This window comes from Globicephala melas, chromosome 18, assembly GCF_963455315.2.
Source record: "Globicephala melas chromosome 18, mGloMel1.2, whole genome shotgun sequence".
NCBI lineage: Eukaryota > Metazoa > Chordata > Mammalia > Artiodactyla > Delphinidae > Globicephala > Globicephala melas.
In genome coordinates this window covers 18,582,770-18,606,784 of record NC_083331.1, presented here as the reverse complement: position 1 = coordinate 18,606,784, position 24,015 = coordinate 18,582,770, and positions in this window count along the sequence as shown.

The window sequence follows — 24,015 nt, the reverse complement described above, 5'->3', positions numbered from 1 at the left end:
CACACTAACCCCCTGCAGGCTGTGTTCACGCCGCCAACCCCAGTCCTCTCCCGGTGCTCCGACTGAAGCCCGAGCCTCAGCTCCCAGCCCCGCCCGCCCCAGCGGGTGAGCAGACAAGCCTCTCGGGCTGATGAGTGCCGGTCGGCCCTGATCCTCTGTGTGGGAATCTCGCCGCTTTGCCTTCCGCACCCCTGTGGCTGTGCTCTCCTCTGCAGCCCCGAAGCTTTCCCCCTCCGCCACCCGCGGTCTCCGCCCGCGAAGGGGCTTCCTTGTGTGTGGAAACTTTTCCTCCTTCACAGCTCCCTCCCACTGGTGCCGGTGCCGTCCCTATTCTTTTGTCTCTGTTTTTTCTTTTTTTTTTTCTTTTGCCCTACCCAGGTACGTGGGGGGTGTTTCTTGCCTTTTGGGAGGTCTGAGGTCTTCTGCCAGCGTTCAGTAGGTGTTCTGTAGGAGTTGCTCCATGTGTAGATGTATTTCTGGTGTATCTGGGGGGAGGAAGGTGATCTCCGCGTCTTACTCTTCCGCCATCTTCCCGGAAGCCCCTGTATGATTCTTCTATGCAATATGTTTGAAATGACAAAATTTTAGAAATGGAACACAGATTAGTGGTTGCCAGGAGTTAAGAATGGGGGGAGAGGAGAGCTGGATGTTGTTATAAAAGAGCAACAGGAGGGATCCTTGTGGTGATGGACTGTTCTATATGTTGACTGTGGTGATAGATGCATGAACCTACATATGTGATAAAATTGTATAGGGCTGAGTACATACAAATGTGTACATGTTAAGCTGGGGAAATATGAATAAGGTCAGTGGAATGTATCAATGTCAGTATCCTGGTTGTGATATTATAGTAGAGTTTTGCAAAGTGTTGAGGGAGACTGAGTAGAAGGTACTTTCTGTATTATTTGTTATAACTGTATGTGAATCTACAATTACCTCAGTAAAAAATTCAGTTAAAAGTAATCTACTAAATCAATTTACTAAATAATCTAAATTTCTTTAATTTTTCCACTATAGTTCCATTCTTTATCCTTTACCTGATTTATTTTGCACACAGTTACAAGATAAATAATTATACACAATAACAAGATAAACTTATTTTGCAGATTACTTCTTAAAGAGGAAAAAAATAGGGAGATGGATACACATGCTCCCAATAACAAACAATAAACAGAACATTCTTGGATCTAGTGGTTTTTTCAACTGAGTCAGTTATATTAAGAATTATCTTCTTTAATTAAAGGAGTAGAATTTCAAAGAAGACACTTACTTGGATGTGATCAGGCGGCACTTTTCTTTGATAATGAAGTGCTTAAGACCTTCTGTTCTTAGAATTCATAGTAGGCACAGCATCGTGGAATTGAAGAGACGTAGCTCTTCAAGTCTATCTGTTCCATCTCCCTACTACTGCAGAATTGTTCTCTATGCTGCATTTATAATAAATGATGATTACTATGATTAATACTAATGGCTCCAACAATATTATGCAGCATAATGGCTCCAGCAATTATACTGAGAAGTTTGATATAGGAATTATTTTCCTGAGCTCATGCTAAAATTTCTTCTTGTTCAATATTATCTTGTTATCTCTATTTATTTCTCTCCTAAAATACCCTCCCCATTACTTCCCCTGTAATGATAAGCTCACTGAAGTGAGGCCCTTTCATTTTGCTTTCCTCTTCACTGCCTGAAGCACTGCGGGCACTCAGTAAATGCTGTTTCACTTTTGATGTTGACATCTTCAAATGGAGACAGGTGGCTTCATGAGTTAAGACAGTCATTGCATCAACCAGGATTAATGTGATAATTTGCTTCAAGCTCATTATAATTTTGGCTGTTCTTCAAGCACCCTGATTTTTAAAAGATTAGTGCTGATTTCCCAGGCTTATTCATTCCTTTCAGATTTGAAAAATCTGACTCAAAATGCTCAGGAACTTTTTATGGTTTCATTGTTTACAGTGATATTTAATGTAAAAAATATATAAGATCATAATAAGGTTGACTTTAGCCAATTAAACATTGATAAATATTAATATTACTATTTTCAGATTTATTTTTTATTAAATAACACAGATCCATAGCAGATTAGCATATGAACTGGTAAATTTACAAACTCGTAAGCAGAAGAATAACGTGCATAAAAAATTAACTAAGCAGCTACTGTACCACTTGCTGCTCTGATGTTTTCAAAAACTGAGAAACACAAGATAAAATGAGCAAATTACAGGAACTACATCTAATAACACGACAGGTTAAATAAATTAGATTCTATCGCCTGAAGAGATCATATTTTCTACAGTGCCTGTCAGAACAGTGCGTTCAGTGAAGGTGCTTAGTGAATGTTCATTGAAATGAATTTACAGACCCACTGGATATACAAATTCTGCTGTTGAAAGCAAATCCATAATTATCCTGATGCTGATGCTGATAAATCAGAAACCAAATCTAACGCAAGTAGAGTTTATGTTGACCAATGTGTCTTGTTTGCTGAATGTGACCTGTAAAGAAAAAGTGATATACTGACTTGAGATATTTTAGTGCCTTATCTGTGGGAAGCACCACTAACCTGAGAGAAAGAGAAAACATACACGAGAGATTCAATAAGAGGCAGTGAGAACTGGGTCTGAGCCACAGAAATAGTTACACACACAGAGTGTGGCTTCACATTTAGACAACCTGGGAGATTCCAGGTGTGGGTTTCTGTTCTGCTCTGTGGTCAACCTCATGGCTCCAAATTGCAGACCCGAATTTGGTTCAGTTTCTCCAGATCAACTAAATAGTTGATACCAAACTTAAAACACAAATTAAGGGCTTTCTGTATGCCCAAACTTGGACAAAGTATGGGAGAACACTAAAATTATTTTTTTTGCCACACCACGTGGCCTGCGGGATCCTATTTCTCTGACCAGGGATGAACCCGGGCCCCCGGCAGTGAAAATGCAGAGTCCTAACCACTGGACCGCCAGGGAGTTCCCCAAAATGATGTTTAAATGGTTCCTTACTTGGTGAACGGGAGAAGCCTGATGGTGTTAGTATAATGTGGGAGAAGGTGGGTAAGATTAATAGGCACAGTGGGTGTGGGTTGAAACTGGGAAGCGGAGGATGCAGAACGAGGGCTCCTGACCACGATTCCTGCCCTCTCCAGTGACTTAGATATTAGGATCTCCAGAATGGTTGTCCGCTTAACCATAATGATCTCCTTGCCTTGAATTCTTCCCATCGACCCCCTTTTCAGTGGTATCTCAAGATTGCTAAAACCAAGAGTAAACGGCAGAAAACATTTGGTTCCCAGAAATACTTGACTGCCTCCTCTGTTGGACAAGATGGTTTCTAGTGCAATCTATTCTTCAATGAGATCAGAAAATGTTGAACTTGGTTTTCTTCTTCTGAATCCCTCTCTGAATTTAAATGCACCTAAATGTTCCCAGAAATCAGTGTTTAAGGCCTAGAGCCATATGCCCTTTGCCCATATCTTTCTAGGAGATGTATATGATACCCAGCACTACGACTATAATAAGGTTGCAATTTAATTAACAGATATATCTCTTTATTGTCAAAATAGCCAAAAATAATACAAATCCATCATTTAATGGAAAAACACTGGGCCAAATCTGTTTTGTCCAGCAACTAACTGCTGGCCTTACATGAGTCACCAGACTTCCCTGGCTCCCAGCTTCCTCATCTATAAAATAAAAGGCTTCTCCTTGATAACCCCCCCAAAGTCCCTCCCTGCTCTGACACTCCCTGATTCTGTAGAGCACTGAGAGAGAGTGAACTTTCCCTCATTTCTTTTTTTAAATTGGGGTATAGTTGCTTTACAATGTTGTGTTAGTTTCTGCCGTACAATGAAGTGAATCAGCTATATGTACACATATATCCCCTCCGTCTTGGACCTCCCTCCCCCTCTCCCCTCCCCCCTCCCCGGCCCCATCCCATCCATCTAAGTCACCACAGAGCACCGAGCTGAGCTCCCTGCGTTATACAAGGTTTCCAATTATCAATTCCATTCTTCTGGTTGCTTTGTATCCAAACCCAAATTGCTTGAATTGTTTAAGGGGAATTATCACATTTAAATATGTGTTTGAACTATAAGGGACAGTGGCCAAAGGAATCTTAACATAAGGCCAGGTGACCCTTCACTTAATTGAAACAGCTTCCTGTTTCATCAACCATCCAGTCATCCACGCTTGCACTGGCCTTGAGATGCTTTTAATAAGCTGTGTGACTCACCAGGAAAACAAAAATAATAGGTTCTGTTAGTGTTTTAGACTGTTTGCTGGTAAAATTGTCCAAGGGAAGACATGATACAAAGGTGCCAATCAGCATCTTGGAAAGAGATTGAAACTGAGGTTGTGATAAAAAAAGCAGAAGGACTCTTAAGATCCTCAAGTTTTTTAAGTAGAAATAAAGAATGATAAATAAATGCTATCCTTTCTCTGGGGTAATTGGTGATAACAACTCACACACACACACAAAAAAAAATCATGCTATTTCAGCAAAGAAAAGTGATGATAATAAGAGGCCATGGCAAATAAAGAAGGATGTTTACGCTGGTTTAAGGAGATCATCTTTATTTGTCGGTGTTTTACTTCCTTTTCAGGCTGCTGACCTAGTCTATTTTGATAGTGATAAGAGGCACTTTGAGAGGTTTTACAAATACTGACTCTGCATAAGTTTGCAGTTATCAGTAAGCTTGGCCCCATGCCACTTATGTAGGCAAAAGAAAATGAAAATAAATGGTGCAATGCAGAGTTTGCCTTGGAATTGAGTATTAAGGGAAGAAAGGGGGAAACGTATGTGAGCGTGTGTGAGTGTGAGTATGGGTGTGTGTGCGTGTGCCCCAGATGAGGCACGCTCGTGGGTGGGGAAGCTCTTCTTCAGAGGACCGTGAGATTTAGCCTAGGGAAAGCGTGAGGCCTCAGACTTTAGTTTCTGTAGACTTCAGGTGATATTTCATCTCTTCATATTTTGTAGACATTCTTACAACTGGGACCATGAAAGGTGGGCTCTTAAGATTTGATGGGGCCCATCTGAGTTTGTCACATTAAATCAAAATGTCCCCCTTCTCAGAGACACTACAGGTGGGTTCCAGACTTCTGAATAGGTGCTAGCAGAGTGACAGCCTCATCAATGATATTCTGGCCTTTCGTGCCCCAGGGTCCGTGACACGTAGGTCCCTTAGGTGTTATGAGCCTTTAAGTCTTTTGCTGCAATGGGGTAGGACATGATGGAGACAGAAATTTTATGTGTTTAATTCAGTTGCACTTGTTATTAAACTTCAATCAGTCTATTTACAATGCAGTATGAAACCTAAGGTGATGTCTGAATCAAATATTCTATTAAACAAATTGCAATATGTAGTGGAACTTTATTATACTCTTTCCATCAAGGTGATTATCTGCGTGCATTTACAAACGCCATATACCAGCACTTGCAGTTTTCAGTTCTTCATATATATTCTATAACACATGCATATATAAGTATGGGGTGTGTTCTTTCCTTTTAGAAAATCCTATACAGTAAAATCTGAAGTTGGGAAACAGATAACCCTCAAAGTGGTTTTTTTGTATTATCACAGAATTCTTTACTTTCCAGAATCGTTTCCCTATTCAATTCCCTCTCCCTCTGTTTAGCATTCTATAGTTTTGCCTTTCCCAGAATGTCATGTAAATGGAATGTAACCTTTTCAGACCAACTACTTTCACTGAGCAATATGCATTTAAGACTCATATGTCTTTGCATGATCTTTTTTACACATGCCTGTAAGTCTTTGCTTTTCTGCTTTCTGGCATAGCACAGGCTCATCTTGTATTCCATCCCCCCACCATCCTAGCCCTGAAACTCTTCCTTTTCTCAAGGAGTCCAGTATAATGGCATTTAGAAACCAGTATCTGGGCACACAGTGTGTTTATTGCTACTGAGGTATCATCGTTTCTAGGGCCCTTCAGTAGAGAGAGTTAGAGTATATATTTTTTTAAGCCATGGCTGAATCACACTGAATCCTCTGTTCCTCATCCAAACCACAGGGTTCTTCCTTTAATGGAAAGGTATTCTACATTCATTAACTCAAATCAGTTCCCCCTAGTCAGGAGTGTTTCTTGTTTGGCATTCAAGTTTGGAACCATTTATTTCTTATTCTGCTCCCAGCCTGACTCAGTAAAGGGAAAGCTGATGTGAAAACTGATTAGCTTTTAGGGGAACCACTTTTCCCAAGCAGAATACAATAGTTTCCATCCCTTTTGCCTGGCTCTGAAAGTGCAATCTGTTATTTCTTTTAGTATCAATATCAAAAAAAAAAAAAAAAAAGCTTTTGAAGATCCTAAGTACTTCACATGTCTCTAAGGTTCTGAGGACAGCCCAAATTGTATAGCTTTCTCCAAGGAGAGCTCAGGAGAGAGAACAGAAAGGACACGGGCTGACTGTCTCGTGATCTCTTACAGTCTACATTTGTATTTCTTAATATTTGGAGTCCTAAGACTAGGAGAGTTTACTTCTGTTACCAGATAATTAAGATGCAGTGTCTTAACTATCCTTCTTTTCTGTTGCACCTCAAGGGTGTGCTGTGGAGAATGTTGCAGAACTTTGTATCTTCATTGGCTCCAAAAGGCTGCCCTATTTCCTCAAAAGAAATGTGTTTTTCGTAACAAAGCTGGCTTAATTTTCAAGTGGCATGGTATAATTAAAGTGATGGTAACAATGACAGAAGTGCAGGTTTCCTGCTTCTTTCCTTTCAATGAAATCAAAGGAGGAAACAATATAGAATGCAAACATGCAAACGGAAGATTTCTTTGTCCTCCTACTGCGTTTTGTTTGAGGTTCCAAATTCAACATGCAGCTAAGGCAAGGAGGGCACGCAGCAGCTGCAGCCAGGATTAACTGCACTGTCTTGTTGTTTCGCCAAATCCATTCCTGAAACAAAAATGAAACAGTCGGGCTTCCCTGGTGGCGCAGTGGTTGAGAGTCCGCCTGCCGATGCAGGGGACACGGGTTCGTGCCCCGGTCCGGGAAGATCCCACATGCCGCGGAGCGGCTGGGCCCGTGAGCCATGGCCGCTGAGCCTGCGCGTCCGGAGCCTGTGCTCCGCAATGGGAGAGGCCACAACAGTGAGAGGCCCGCGTACCAAAAAAAAAAAAAAAGAAAAAAGAAAAGAAACAGTCCCTGAACCTTCTTAATCTTTGGAGGTGAGGCCGAATACACGGTGCAGAGAGTGCTGCGCTTCGGAAAATCTCTACTTGGGGCCGGTTTTACCACTTAAGGCAGCAGTGGCTTTGAGCGCAGCGCTCGTTCGCTCTGAGCCTGTTTCCTTCTCTGCAAAATGAGAATAAAATTCACCACCTTGCTTACCTCATAAGGGCGCTCGAGGCTCAAATTAAATGCGATAATGTCAAAGAGCTTTGTGAACTCTAAAGAACTATAAATATAAGGTGTTATTAGAAGTGGTTGGAAGGAAATGATGAGACAGCTTAATTTAAGTCATTTCAAATGGCTCAGGATCGAGGAGAGCTGTGTGAGGGTTAGATATTGTTATTGCTCTATGGTAAGAGGGGAGAGAGGGCAGGGCTGGCAAGGGGAACGGGGTGATTTCTCCTCTCCCCCAGGAAGGAGGGCAGAGTTGAATCACTTTCTGAAGAAGGCAAGAATTATCACAGGGGTTTTGAGACTGCAACTATGATGATGAACCAGGATGTAATTAACAGGAGACAGAAAGATGGTAAGAGGGACCGAACGTGCTCCAGAAATACCGGAAGTGGAGCAAAAGATGGGGGGGGGTTGCCTAGAAGTGGAAAGAAAACAAAGGAAGTCAAGACTGATAAGGACAGAGGCGGGACAGCTGCTCACGGCACGCAGGGGCGGCTGCACAACTGAGAGGAGGTGAGAAGGCATTTTGAGACTCAGGACCAGAGGTTCCCAGGGCGTCAGCAACCCCAGGGGCAAACCCTGGAGAATCAGCTGGAAAAGGGCTCCATATCCTAGACTAGTGGTTTTCAGACACCTAGAGATTTACTTATTTACAAGTGTCTACTGTGTGCCAGGTACTGGACTATGTGAAACAGAAAAAAATTGAAGCTACTTTTTTTTAAAACCCATTCTGATTTATTCTCTACAATACTTTGTTGAAGAGTTCAGTGATTTGCACTCAGAAGTTATATGGCCAAGAGGCAACCAAGTGTAATACAAAGAATTGATCTAAGTTCTTTGCACTGAAGGCCATGCAAAAGTCTCTGCTTTGTTGAAGCCAGGCTTGGAGAACCCAGGGCCTCCCAGCTTCCCTCTGAAGCCTGTTGGCACCTTCCAAGGCATCTGTGCAGGGACATAGGGTTCTACCGAGAGGTGGAGATAAGCCCACTCAACCTTGTTTCATCTCTGGCACCCAGCACCTGAGAGGTACTCAGTATTGCCCCAATGAATGAATGTGATAGAGGATAGGTGGTCTACAGGAGAGAATTCAGATAGGTGGGTTCAGGGGATTCTGTAACTACATCATGAGGCTGTAACTTATCATCCACGCATAGTGGATATATGAAAGTTTTTCAAGCTTTAGACGTGGAATATGGCTGGTTTGTCAGGGGTGCGGGAGGCCCCTAGTTAGGGGTGTGTGTCCAGCCACAGGAGCCAAAATTGGACAGGGTAAGACAAGCCAGAATCAGAGGACACTTCTATGGAAAATATCTTGGTCATTTCCTCATGAAAACACAACCAGTCCACTACTCGGCTCCTACACCAGTGGGGCAGAATCACAGATAAAAACACCTAACATTTATTGGGTGTCGACTACTTGCCAGGCACAGTAATAACCCCTTAATGCTGTGTAGTGACCAAATAATGGCCCCCCAAAAAACATCTATGTCCCAATCCCTGGAGTCTGTGACTATGTTCCATTAGACAGCAATGGAGGAATTAAGGCTGCAAATGGAAAGAAGGTTACTAATCAGCCGACTGTGAGATGGGTTGATCATCCTGGATTATTTGGTGGATCAGTGTAATCCCAGGAGTCCTTATAAGTGAAAGCAGGAAGCAGGCGTCAGTGTCAGAGAAGGAGAGGTAACGGCAGAAGCAAAGGTTGAAGTGATATGATGTGAGAGCTCTACTGGCCATTGCTGATTTTGAAGGTGGAGTGGGCCATAGTCCAAGGAATGTGGGCAGCCCCTAGAAACTGGAAACACAGGGAAACAGTTTCTCCTCCAGAGCTTCCTGGCCCTGCTGACACCTTGATTTCAGCCCAGTGAATCCCGTTTCAGACTTCTGACCTCCGAACTGTAAGATAAAAATTGTGTTGTTTTTTAAGCCACTAACTTTGGGGTAAAGTTGCAGCAGCAATAGGAAACAAATACAGGTTTTCTCACTCTCCCTTTACAACTGCCCCATCAGATGGGTACTTAATATTGCTATTTTGCAAATGAGTAGACTAAGGCTTGGAGGGGTTGACTCATTTGACACAGAGGTGAGTGTATGGCCTGACTCTGGAGCCACTTGAAGATGGTTTTACTTCTTCATTTCACAAATGAGAGAACTGGGGCCCGGAGATGTGTCACAATCTGCCTCACACGCAAGTTGCTGACAAGACTCACTGTTCCTCCATGGGGATAGGGTAGACCAGTGCTTCACAAACACACATGTGCCCGCAAGTCCCCAGCAGTCCTGCTAGGATGCAGGCTCGATTCAGCAGGTCAGGGCTGGGATCCAGGATGCTGCATTTCTGACCAGCCCCCAGGTGAGGCCAATCCTGCTAGCCATAGAGTAGCAAAGCTGTACCAGTCCTGTGCCCTGCTTTGGGGGTTCTGAGCAACCCAGAGCCATCAGACTGCTTTGGGCATCTAGTGGGATGAGGGGGCCCTAGGAAGGGAGACACAGGAACAGATGCCTCACAGTTCTGTGGCCAAGGAGATTTAGGGTCTTAGAGGGAAAGGTCAGAGTTAAAGACAAGGCTATCACTCACTGGGTACCTTTGAGAAAGATGTCACTCAAACGTGGTGATTATCGTTGTCATTTGAAAAGTCATTCAGAATTTGCTGGCATGGGTCTGGCATCACGATGGCCTTTACTCTTTTATGGGACAACACATGCAGGTCGAGGACATTTTCCTGCCGCAGAGACAATAGCTACATGTGATTGTGTGGGAAAAAGCAAAGGTCTCCATTCCCTGACATATGTTTTATGTAAAAATATTTTCTTTCGAGAAAAATAAGACAGTCAGTTTATCCTTTGAGAAATGTCTCTAAAGCTTTGATGAAATCAAGGAGCTCTTGCCCCTGGCCTCTTCCTCTCCTCAGCCACAACACCACGTACACAGTGGACTGCAAATGACGACAGGTAGGTAGTTCAGTCTGTAACTGCAGTTGTGTTTCTCTGAGTCTTCATTTTGTGCTTCATTTTAAAAGAAGTATGTGACGTGTGTGGGGGAGCTGCTGGGAGTTTCCCTTACCCTTCTTCTTCACTGCGATTGCGGAATTGCCAGCTCTCCGTGGCTCCCGGAGCTTCCTGAAGGCTGGGAACGTTCTGCTTTCATTTTGAAACGACAGCCAGGCACGCAAGCAAGAAATAGCAGCTTTTGTTTCAGATACAAGAAATCAGAGAAGGAAGCCAGCGTTTTGCTGTTTCCTAGGGGTATAGAGTGAAAATATGCCTCTGTGTACTTACAATGGCTCAAAAATGAAAGGATTTTTTTTCCCACTCATCTACCTCAGCACTATTAACCTTTAAAGCTCCCTAATCTACAGTTTGAAAATGGACCTTTAAAGTGTTTCTAGGGACTTCCCTGGTGGTGCAGTGGTTAAGAATCTGCCTGCCGATGCAGGGGACACGGGTTTGAGCTCTGGTCTGGAAGGATCCCATATGCCGCGGAGCAACTAAGCCCGTGTGCCACAATTACTGAGCCTGCGCTCTAGACCCCGCAAGCCACAATTACTGGAGCCCACGCGCCTAGAACCCGTGCTCCGCAACAAGAGAAGCCACCGCAATGAGAAGCCCGCGCACCGCAATGAAGAGTAGCCCCCGCTCGCTGCAACTAGACAAAGCCCGTGCACAGCAACAAAGACCCAACGCAGCCAAAAATAATAAATAATAAACAAATTTATTTTTTTAATAAATAAACAAGTTTATTTTTTTTAAGTGTTTCTAAAATAAGGTTTCTACAGACTTTCTTAGCTCTAGGGTTTGCTTCTGAGGATAGTGGTAATTCTTCTGGAAAAGAATAAAATATATCCATTAGTTGCCGGGATCAGTCGGCAAGCACAGAGCAGCCCTGTGAAGTACAAGAGAGGTATCCGGCTGGGTTCTTTGCCTTCTTCGTGTCTGGATGCTCTGAGCATGACAGGTCTGGACACCAAGACCTTTAGTGGGGAGGACTCTGGCCAGCCTGGGAACTCGATGTTACGGGCAGTTTTCAGTTATCAGTGTGGGGTGGTGAGAAAACACAGTTTGGGAGTCAGACAACCCTTGTTAGTGTGTTATCTTGTCCAGGGCCCCCAACCTCTTTGGTTTACTTCACTATGGGCTTGTGTCCTTATCTGCAAAATACAAATAATCACACCTCCTCTCAGGATTATTGTGAGGATTAAAGGAGATAATACAAATGGCACAAAGTAAACCCCTAACAATATTTGCTCGTCCAAGAGCCAGAAATAAAGAGACTTTCAAGAATAATTTCTGTTTGACCATGGAATGTATTATGTTACTTTCTGCCTTGAATCATTTTCCTCATTTTATTTTCCTTGGCCTACCAATAATATCCTTTTTATTTCTTTTGCACATACAATTGATGATGGGAGAGACAGATCCAAAGGACAATTTGTGGCCATCTGTTGTGGTCGCAATCCACAGAATAGATAAATTCAGGCACATACTGGACAGATGGCTGTTTTTAGAAAAATGGGTAATAAATCAATTAATTGATTTATCCTGGTGATGTGAAACAAAGATTCAATGCCAGAAGAGACCTTCTTTGGTGCCTACTAGTAATTGCTGGGGACCAGGAGACTTAGACGGGTTTTCCTTTCTTTCCTGTCTCCCTTCAGTTCCCCCCACCCTGCCCCCTCCCCTGCCAGCTGGCAGGGAAAGTGCTTCCAGGGTGATGCTGATGGGAATGCTCCTTCCTTTGCCCTCTGCTCATATCCCTTAAGCCACATAGCCAAGGTCAGCTCAGGTGAGCCAGGTGCCAGCTCTACCTCTTCACCTTCCCCAAGCCCATTCCTCCCCCACCCCCATCCTCAGGGCAGAAGTTGTAACACTTTACATCGGGGCAGAAGGATTGGAGTGCTGGCCAGTTTCCTGCCTAATTACCAGGCAGAGCGAGTGAAGCTTAAACTGCAGGGCACTTCCTTTGCACTGGCCCTTCTAAGGCCCTAGAAACAGGTTCTCATGATCATATGATTTTTTAAAACATAAAATTTGCAGGAGATACTTTAACCACAATCAGTGAAGATCCTGTTTCTTCTCTGATTTCCCTTCCATCATTCTTTCCCATCTGGCAGTGGCATTGTGGGTTTCCATGGGTATTTGGGGGGAGGTTGAGTTGGAGATACATCTAGTTTGGGACTGGTTGCTCACGGGGTCTGCTACCCAGCTATGATTCCAACTTCTCTTCACCAGCACCCTGGGAATTCCCTTTGCTCACACTCTGTGTTGGAGCCCCTGTTTCCTAGAATCTGTGTCTTCCTCTTTCGTGGTCTAATTCCTTACTTTGGTAGAGCACATCCTTCTGGAACTTTCTGAGAAGGAGTCGGTAGAGGGAAATTTTGAAACACTTGCTGGCCTGAAAAAGGCTTTATTTTACTTTCATATTTAATTGATAGTGTAGCAAGGCAGAGAATTCTAGGTTGGTGAAGAGTTCCCTCAAAACTTTGAAGACGTTTCTCCATTCCCTTCTACCTTTTGGTGTTGTCGAGAAATCCAATGTCATTCTTTCTTAGTCCTTTCTGTAAACTTTCAGGATCTTTTCCTTATTGTGGGTGTTCTGAAGCTGCGCAGTAGCATGCCTTGTTGGGCCTTTTGTCTTTCAGTTTTCTGTTTCTGAGCATACTTCAGTTCTGAGAAATGTATTAGCTTCTTAATAAATGTGTCCTTGCCATTTTCTTTGCTTTTTCTTTCTGGAGCACCTAGTATTGTTTTATATTTTGTAGAGCTCTGCTTTATACCAAGAACAGTTCTAGGCTCTTGGGACATAAGAGTGAACAAGAGATAAAATCCCTCCCCATGTGAAACTTGTATCCTTACAATGGTGGGTCAGATATTGGAGTCTCTGAATTAATCCTCTAACTTTCTTATCTTTCATATTTCCCCTCTTATCCTTTATTTTTCTAATTAAGACTGTACTTTTTAAAGTAATTTTAATTATAGAAAAGTTGAGCAGATTGTATAAAGGGTTCCCATATGCCCCTTTTTCCTGTCCCTTTCCTGCTTCACTTTCCTCTGTTATTAATATTTCTCAGCAGTGTGAGACATTTGTTATAATTGATGAACAAATATTGATACATTTTTGTTAACAAGAGTCCACAGTTTTCATTAGGCTTCACTCTGTGAAGTACAGGCCTGTGAGCTTTGACAAATACATGTCATGTACCCTCCATTACAGTATCGTACAGGATAGTTTCACTGTCCAGATCACCTGTGCTGCATTTATAGCCCTCTCTCCCTCCAACAAGCCCTTGGCGACCACTGTTTTGTTTTATATATATATATATATATATATATATAGTTTTGCCTTTTTCTAGAATGTCATATAGTTGGAATCATACAGTATGTAGCCTTTTTAGATTGGCTTCTTTCACTTAACAATATGCATTTAAGGTTCTGCCTTATATAACTGTTTATGGCTTGATAGCTCATTTCTTTTTAATGCTGAATAATATTCCATTATCTGGATGTATCACAGTTTATTCATCTGTCCAAGGACATCTTGGTTGCTTCAAAGTTTTGGCAATTATGAATAAAGCTGCTGTAAATATTCGCATATAGGTTTTTGTGTAGACACAAGTTTCCGACTCATCTGGGTAAACACCTAGTATCATGATCGCTGAATCGTATGGCAAGACTGTGTGTGTGTGTGTGTGTGTGTGTGTGTGTGTGTTTCCAGCTTTAATGAGATATAGCTGACATACGACTGTGTTTTACTTTTTAAGATACTGCCAAACTGTCTCCAAAAGTGGCTGTACTACTTTGCATTCCTACAAGCAACGAATGAGGGTTTCTGTTGTTCTGCATCCTTTCCGGAATTTGGTGGTGTTAGTTTTTTTGGATTTTTAGCCACTCCTAATAAGTGTGTGGTGGTGTCTCGTAGTTGTTTTAATTTTCAGTTCCCTGGTGACAGATGATATGGAGCATCTTTTCATTTGCTTACTTGCCATCTGTATATCTTCTTTGGTGAGGTGTCTGTTCAGATCTTTTGCCTATTCAAAATTAGGTTGTTTGGGACTCCCCTGGTGGTCCAGTGGTTAACACTCCGTGCTTCCACTGCAGGGGGGCATGGGTTTGATCCCTGGTCAGGGAACTAAGACCCCACGTGCTATGTGGTGTGGCCAAAAAAATAAATTAAAAAAAAAATTAAGTGGTTTGTTTTCTTATTGCGGGGTTTGAGTTCTTTGAATACAAGCCCTTTTTATCAGATATGTGTTTTGCAAATATTTTCTCCCAATCTGTGACTTGTCTCCTCATTCTCTTAACAGTGTTTTTTGTGTAGCAGAAGATTTGATTTTAATGAAGTCTGACGTCAATTTGGATTTCTCCTATGGTGTTCTATTTAAAAATGTATGCCAAACCCAAGGTCACCTAGATTTTCTCCTATGTTATCTTCTAGAAGTTTTATAGTTCTGCATTTACATTGAGGTCTGTGACTCATTTGGGGTTAATTTTTGTGAAAAGTATAAAATCTATGCCTAGATTAATTTCTTTTTCTTTTGCCTGTAGATATACAGTTGTTCCAGCATGATCTGTTGAAAAGATCTCTTTGTTTATTCTACTTCTGAGAGATTTTCTCATCAGCAACAGATATCTCCATCTTGGCTTAGAGTAGTTTAAAAAAAAACAAACCCTGTCTTGGCCATGGAAGGACTGGACCCATGCCTTCAGCACCCTCCTTTAACCCCCAGCATCAGCATGTGTTTCTGTCTGTACCTCATGGTCACTGTGTGGTGTCCATCCTACTGGGCTCCACCCTATTTCCTACTTTGCGGTTGATCATATTGGCAGGTCTTCCGTAGGTATGAAAATTCCAACTTGTGGAGAAAATAGATTGTTTAAATTCAGTCCAAGAATAGGGACTGACTTCCTGACACACAGAAATACTGAAAGGACACAGAGACACACAGAAAAGGGCACTCAGAGAGTCACCGTAGTTTAGCGGTTCCAAGTATAGACAGCCTGGGTTCAAATCCCGGCTCTGCCTCTGCCTGGCCATGAAAGCTTGGATAAGACATTTAAACCTTTCTTGACTCAGTTTCCTCATCTCTAAAGTAGGGGTAATAATAGAAATTGCTTCCCAGGGTCGTTTGTAGATTAAATGACTTGTTTCATGCAGAAGGAGTAGAACGATGCCTAGCACACAGGAAGAGGTGTAAACATGTTTGCTGTTATCGTTACTGCCTGACTAAGCGTGTGAGTCACCAAGAGCTCAGAGTCACTTCAGTCCCCTTGTGTAACTGGTCATTGTTCACTTTGAGACAAGACAAGCTGGGGCTGGAATCACAGAGGCAGCTGAATCATTCCAGCTCTTCCAATCCTGACAAGCTTTCACGTTTCAGTGCTAATTTAGAGTGAAGAAGTACCTGCATCAATGATAAGTGAAAAGGTTTACACAACTTTAGCGAACTACTCCATTTTAATGGCTTCCCAGAAGTATCAAGACTCCAATTAAACTAGTCCCAGGAATTAGGACTGTTTATAAGGTCACCATTGGATTGTCCCAACTCAGTACTGGATGGGGAACACTATATCTAGGTACCAGGGAAACTTCAGGTTCTTTTCTGATAACCTGACCCTATTTGCTTGGCTCTGCTCCTATCGTAACCCACACTACCTCTGGTCTTAGCTCCCACTTTCAAAAGCAGGATGTTGTCCAAAGCCCTCTCCATCTCCCCAGGAAGACCCCAGTTTTCACACCAGAATTTGATCTTTTATTGAGTTTGGAGGCGGAAAAGCTCCCAAAGGACTTGGGATCCAGCCCAGAGCACTAAGTTCAAAGGAAATAACACTGCTCCTTCTAATATCATCATGTAAACAGAAAAGGTCAATTTATGTAGTGAGACATTCTGGGAGAAAAAAATGAAATAATTTTTTGAAGAGTTCCAAGATGTTTTAAAAAGTTTCTTTAAACGTTTTCCCTTCCCTCTTCTTCTGATATATCTCTTACACCTGGATTCAGGGTATGGTTGAAATGTCTAGGCTTGATTGCTGGAAGAATGTCATCATCAAGTTCAGGTGTATGAAACACGGATCTCTAAGAAATTGTGGCTAACCCTCACTTTCTCAGTCCTTGACAGCAAGGTCACAAAGAAATGGAAGGCGGATTAGTTCTTTTAGAAAGTGTAGAGGAAGAGGTGGAAAGGTTAGAAAGGTCAAGTCTCTTGGAAGCTTTGTGTGGGAATTCCATCACTTTATCTTCAGGATACAAGGTAATGATGGTGACGATGGTGATGACGGTATGAGGATGAGCCACTGTGCTCACCCTAAAGCCTTTCATCTGTAGACGAAAAGTGCAGCACAGCCACTAATTAATTCTACGGGCAAGGTAGGCAAACATCATTGTCTCTGATTTAATGGTTAGGAATCCAGGCAAGAGGAAATTAAACCCTTTACCCAAGATCAGAAATGAAGAGTCCCTGCCTCCTTACTTTCCACTGGCCACCCTAAAGGTAGCTACAGAAGGGCTTTCTTTTATTTCACAGAAAGAGCTAGCTCCTTGCCGCATCTGACCCTTCCCTTTACAGCGTTTGATAAGGGCAGGAAAGAGATCTGGTAGAATGACGCCTCTACCACAGAATGATTTTGAGGGCTGCTACATCTCTACCTAACCATGGAAGCAGAAGTGTGGGAGGTGTACATGAAACACTAGAGTCAACTTGAAGGTAAGAACTATATAACTTATACTTTTGTGCCACCTACAGTACTCAGCATAGGATCCAGCCATAGATCTTCACCAATCTTGATTCTTTCTCCATTGATAGTTCTGTTCTTTGGCAAGGAGAAAAGATATTTCCTTTTCATCTAAAGTCTACTGAGCTAGTTTAATTTTCCTGTTCCAAGAAGGAATTTAGGGAGTGTGGCAGAGAAAGTGTAGCTGACCACAAAGGATTCATGTTTCTTCCCATATAGAGTTGTTTTGGGGAAGAGACTACCCAACTGGGAAATATATTTCCCAGAAGTTTCGCATCTGGGTGACTAGTTCTGGCCAATGGAATGTGAGAGGAAATGGTGTGTGTCATTTCCAGGTTGAAGGAGTCGGTTATCTGATATCCTTCCTTATCTTTCTACCCATTGGAGCCACGTGTTGAAAAGGACTTGGGTTCCTCCATCCCCCATGTACAGGGGAATCACCAATGTCTGCATCAGACTTAAGGCAAGTGAGAGGTCAACCTCTCTTATTTCATTGAGATTTTGGACTCATTTGTGACTGCAGTAGGCCTACTCTGACTAATACAGGTAACCTTTAGAATACATCCAATGTGATAAACAACAACTTAGAGAGGAAGCAATTAGGGCAAAAAGAAAGCAAGGGTAGGAAAATAGGATGAAAACAAGTGCAAAGCACACACGGAAAATACATGTCCTGTGGGACTGTACAAGTTGTTGGAAGTGGGCAACATTTTTGGCTTTGAATTTCCCAGCATCCAAAATAAAGAGGCAAATTCTCTGAGATGCAAGATTCATAATGCCCGGAAGAGAAGACACACTAACACTCAGGAGAAATACACATTTTCCTGGTTATTCAAACCGAGAGACATTTCTCCTAAGACGCCTGAAAAAGGGGATCAATGCTGTCAGCTGGATTCGGCCACATCCTCAATAGCACCGGTACAGTGGCTCTCACAGAAATGTTCCTATAGCTGACATAATGTTCCTTGATGCAAAAAGTGGCAGTCTATGAAAAGCCGGTTCAGAAATGGTACTTTTAGGAGAGGCTAAGAAAATGCAGGGCACAAAGGCAGATGTCTGACGGTCTGGCTTAATCCAGTGTCCCAAGACCCCAGTGGGGTGGCTTCCTCACTCTAGCACAGGCTCTGGGGGGTATCCCTAGAGAATCAAAACCATCTGCTTCTGGACGAGCCATGAAATATAAGCCCAGCCACACCATCCTGCAAGAAACAGCCTGACCCACTGCCGGGATAATCTTGTCCTTTGATCGGATGTGCCAGGAGGTGACCCAACACCTGTCTTGCTGACCATAAAGTGAGGAAGTTCCCCTCCCTGACCTGCTTGTTTGAGTGGATGGCCCCAGTGTGGGTTTTCATTCAGTTTCCACATCTCAAGGGCGGTGATGGGAAGGAAATCAAGGCTGCGCCTACTGAGATCACCCTAGGTTTCCTAAGGTCCACAGGTGTGGATGAGAAACATCTGGTCAGGAAGCCAGTCCCTGGAGTGAGGGCTCTCAGCCACGCCATCGGGAAAGAGGAAAGCTTCTCAGCATCATTCTGGCCAGCATTCAAATCCTTGGGGTTTATGGAGCAATGAACTGCTTCATGCAGTTGCCCTGCCCAGGTCTTCAGGATGAGGTAGATTACATCTCCAAATGTCTAATCCTTCCCGCAGCCAGGTGCTTAACCGCACTGGCAGGGATCATACATCTCCCTCTGAAGGAAGTAACCAGTTGTTCTTGGGAGAAATAGGGAATGACTTGACATTTTTCCCAGAAGGCATGTTCTCCATTTGCCCAGTGGGACAGAAAGTGGACATGTGTCAAAGATCTCAAAGCTGCTTTAACTCCTGTCCTCTCCTCTCCTCTTCTCCCTTCCCTTTCTCCCTTTAAGACACAGATGGAAACAATATATTAACTATAACCATGGATATTGTATTTACCAGTGATACTTATTTACAAAGGCTGATACCAGTAGGATACAATATCCTTCTCTTCTTTTTGAAGATTTTCATGGAATCTTCTTTTTTTTCACTCAACAAACATTTGTTGAGTGCATCCAGGGAGTTGATGGAACAGTTGGTTAAGAACACTGGCTTCTGGCTGGCTCACCAGATCTAGATTTTATCCCATATGACTTTATCAGCTGCTGGACCTTGGCAAACCCAGAACTTCTCTAAGCCTTGGTTTCCTCACGTGATTGTCTGGGAGGTTTAAGGGAACTGATGCTGCACAATGCCTAGCAGGAGTAAGTGGGAGTTCTGCTTGTTAGTATCCGTTCTCTTCAGGCTAGATAGATATAGATACCAATAGAGATATAGCTATAGGTATATACTATACATGATAGGCATAAATAGGTGGTTCATGGTCTTTAATTAATTCAGTCACTTTATTATTGTTATTTTGAGCAAGATAGATCGTTCACAATCTTCTTCTGAACATATTGTAAAACATGTTAATTTTTCTAAATCTGATACAGTTAAATTGGATTTACTTTAAGAATTCGGATGAATTTCAGACTCCCTTTGAGACTGTAAAAGAAACGATGACTATCTGAAAAAAAGTAAGAATCAAAACACTAAGCTAAAGCTCTGTGGCTGGTCATCTCTTTGCTACTTGTATCCTTTAGAGCCCTTGCCAAGACCTTTAATTCTTCGGAGGAAGGGGTGTATGGGGCTGACATTTTTCCTCTTCAACTAATTTTTCACAAGCTTCAAAACCGTTATCCTACCCAAGGGTCACCAAACCTCCTGGGATCTGAATCACTGAGAAAGTGCCTGGAAGAGTGAAGTTCTGGGCTCCGGGGGCAGCTGATGCTCTTCCCCAGGGGCAGGTGTTATCCCGGCCTGGCCTGGCTGCTGCTGAGGCTTAGGATGTGGCTTTTAACGTCGTAAGTTCCCTTCTGAGAGCCTCCGATGCTGTCTCTCTGGCTTCTCTGGGGCTAATCCTCTGCAATACTCTTACTGAGCGTAAAGAGAGGCCAGAAAGACTCTCAGGGAACATGGAGGATAGCGTCTTCCCTTCCCTCCTTCCTCTCACCCTCTTGACTTAGGGAACACCCTGGCTACAGCTCCATTTGAAGGTGGGCTAGGGCTGAGTCTTCCAGTTAACAGTAAACTGGAAGGAACTTTCCAGTAAACTTCCAGTTCACCAGTTTCCTGGTCACTTTCGTCAGTACCTGGATGACAGCACTGGTTTCTGGGACTCTGAAGCCTATGTATAATAAACACTGCCTTTACCTTGGGTCTTAGTCTGATTGAGCTGCTATGACAAAAATACCTTAGACTGCATGGCTTAAACAACAGAGATGTATTTTTCACAGTTTTGGAGGCTGGGAAGTCCAAGATCAAGGCACTGGCAGATTTGGCGTCGGGTGAGGGCCTGCTTCCTAGTTCATAGACAGCAATCTTTTTGCTGTGTCCTCACACAGTAGAAGGGGTGAGGGAACTCTCTGGATTCTCTTTTATACGTGCAGTAATCTCCTTCATGAGGACTCCCTCTCATGACCGTGCAAGAAAAACACCATCTCCCAAAGGCCCCACTTCCTAATACCATGACATTGAGGGTTAGAATTTCAACACAGGAATTTTTGGAGGGCGTAAATATTCAGTCCGTTGTATCTGGTGTTACCATCTGGAAATAGGAAGCCAGTGGTTCGGTCTGGAATAAGCCAGTGCCTGAATAAGCCAGCTTACCAGTGGGTCAGGATCATAACTAGCCTACATTAAGTGAAGAAATAGGGCACAACCAAGGCCATGATGTCATGCAGTGTGGACGCTCGTCTCCACAAACCACAGAGTGTGTATGTATTAATTTGGTCAACTGCTTGGTCCTCGCCGTTCATTTCTCAGTCTACCTTTCCCTGCCTGCCTTTCCCTCTATGGAAGGGCCCAGGCTGGTATTTAATACACATGGTAAACTCAGGGAGAGCTGCTGGATGTTTTGTATGCGCAGAGAAATGTCATGTGAATATGGGCATTTAGTCAATAACTCTTTGCCTTTGGTGGTGGTGATGACAGATTCCTTCCTGGCAAGATATACAGTTCCTGATATAGTGAGCCTTATATTTTTGCAGTTAACTGTGTGCTTAAATATATGTATACCTAATACACTATATATAGTACAATATTTATGAATGTGTATATACACACACACATATATATACACATATCAGACACAGGCACACATGTAAGCACTTTGAGATGCTGACAATTTTAGAAAACACAAGAGGACTGGAAGTAGAAAGCAATCTTGTGGTTTTTCTTGTTGTAGGTTATATTCATAACTTTCAGTCCCTTGAGAGCAGCAAATCCCTTGACATTGATGTTCTGTCTGGGTGGTGCCGTGGTGCAGGCAAGCAGACAGAATGGCTGAGTGGAGTCTTTGGCGCTCCTTTTACACCTGTCCAGATGTCTCAGCAACAAGGCCCACCCTCTGGAAAAAGCCACCTCCCACACCAGTCCCTGATGCTGGAATTTCTTCCACCGGGAGCAAAAATTTCTATTTCAGTTCTAATTAAACAAATATCAAATACCCTAGTGGAGGCAGCCAACACTCACAAGTTAAAACTTCCCTGAAGGCAGTTTTTACATCTAGAAAGAGAAGTGTGTAGCCACTTAGCTGGGGGTGTGAGAGGGACACCATGGGGAATAGACACATTCTTGGAAAGAGGAATTGAAAGTCTCAGAGTCAAAACTCATTACTTCATGCTTGCTCTTTCAACCTCATCTTCCTTCCCTGTCTCATCTTTGAAGAAGCTTTCAATTCCTGACACAGCAGTGTCCAATGCGAGCCATGGATTATTTGCCTACATGCTTTACCTGTGCTTGAAATGTAAATTTTCGACCATTTATTCAAGACCTGGCAATAATTAACTCGCTATCAGGAAATCACATGATTTTCTTAGTGAAATGGCACCAGAAAATAATTCCCTGGAGTCACTGAGAACTGTAAACAACTATAGTTACATTTAGGTCATTTCGTGTCAACCAGTGCCAAAGTCCTCTGTAATTATAGATGGTGTCTGCCCTTTCTGGGCGCTGTTAGGCTCAAGCAATCTGAGTGAAGTGGGCTTTCAGGCATGTGGGTGAGCCTTGTAGACACACAATTGTCCTGTGTGTTTAACTAAAAGCTTCCCTGGAGCTGGAAGTAGCATGACTGTCCAAGTATCCAACACTTTTTTGAGCACCTACTTAGTATTGGTTACTGTTAGATTCTGGAAATCAAGAAACTGGTAAACAAACAAACAAAAAACTACTGTTTCGGCTCTGAAAAGATTTGCTTGACACAGAGGCCTTTCTGTTATGATCAAACAGCTACTCTCTTCTCAAGCCCACAAATGCTAAAACTCATTCTTATTTGAATTAAAATTATCTGAAGGCAAATAAGGAAACTTAGCCTAGAAAGAACCACTAGAAAAAAAAACTTTTCCAGCCCTGTAACGTTTTACCAACGCTGCCCTCTGCAGGGCAAAACTAGAATCTCAGCTCAGCAGTTCATACAAACTCCCCAACACTGGTCAGTTTGCAGAGACATTGAAGGTCCAGGGATCTTCAGACTTTGCTCATAACCCCCCTAAAATAGTTGTGAGCAATTATGTGCCCCCTGTACATTTCAAGGATGACATCTAGATTTGTATCCTCAACTTCATAGTTGTAAAGGATGAACTTTCCCACGTTTTCTAAGTAATTGCAGCTTGAGCCCCCCCTAGTGGTTGAATAATGCTCTCCCTCTCCGTATCTCATCGTGCGCAAAGCCAGCCCTCACTGTCAAGCCAGTGGTCAAATTAGAATTGCTTTCTGACAGGAGAAAAAAGTTTACTTGATTGCTTTCCATTCAAGAAACTGTTTTTTGGTGGCAACCATGGCACTCTTGTCTTATATTAGGGCAGTACTCGTGACTGTGGCACTGCCCCGTTAGGATTTTCTTTGAGAAAGCTCCTTTTGCTTTGCTGTCATGGGACTTTTCTCTTAGATCTGAAGTTTCCTTTTGCACTGTTGTTTGGTGCACGTTTTCACATCTGGGGACCGTGTGTGTGGTAAGATGTGGGATGGTTGGAGGTGTATGTCTTTCTTTTGTTAAGTGGGAGAAAGGGGAAAGGGGAGGCATACACAAGAGTGAGGGCAGCCCACCGACTGAGCTACCACAGGTGCTTCTGGGGCAGTTTTCAGAGGGAGAACACGATTGTGGAAGATGTGGGAGATGATTTCTGAAGGCTGACCTAAGGGGTAACGTTCTCCAGTGTGCTGTCCTAATTCACCCAAGGAGCACGGTCACCTGGGGGTCACACTCTGGCCACAGCCGGGGTCCAATAGGTCACTTATGTTCAAGTGACTCCTCTTATCCCTCCACGCTTGCTTTGGCCTTTACAGACTTTGCTTCAGGGTCACCTGGAGGGCAGGACTGTGATGTGTCTCTGTCATTGTTTAAAGGTTAGGCTTCCTGGAAAGTAACTTTTCCTTCTCTGTCTCTCTTGAGGTTTTGAAGATAACTTTTGGTCCCCAGGAGCTACTTGTCAAAAAGTAAATGCCACTGTACGGCAGCTCCCTGCACATATAGACGGGGCAAGAGGGGTGCCATCTGGATAAAGAGCCCGATGTGGATGCAGATAACGAAGCCAGAGGGCCTGGGTGAGAGTGGGGGTGTGGAGGATGACCTACTCTCTGCCACAGGGCACCTTGAATGCCAGAGTAAGCCGTTCGAGGTCCTGCACCACCTGACCCCAGCCTACCTTTCCAGGCTCAGCCCCTGCACTCCCCTGCATCCTAGTGATGGGACTGGCACGTGCTTCCTTACACACCCTATGCTGTTCCCTCTGTCTGGCTTGCCTGGACCCTCGTCTTGGTCGTCAAAAGCCACTTTCAAGGCTAAAATACTGTTTCCTAATTATTCCCCAGTCCATCCTCTCTCCTTCCTCTTAATCCTATAACATTCTGTACTTTTTTAGGGCATGC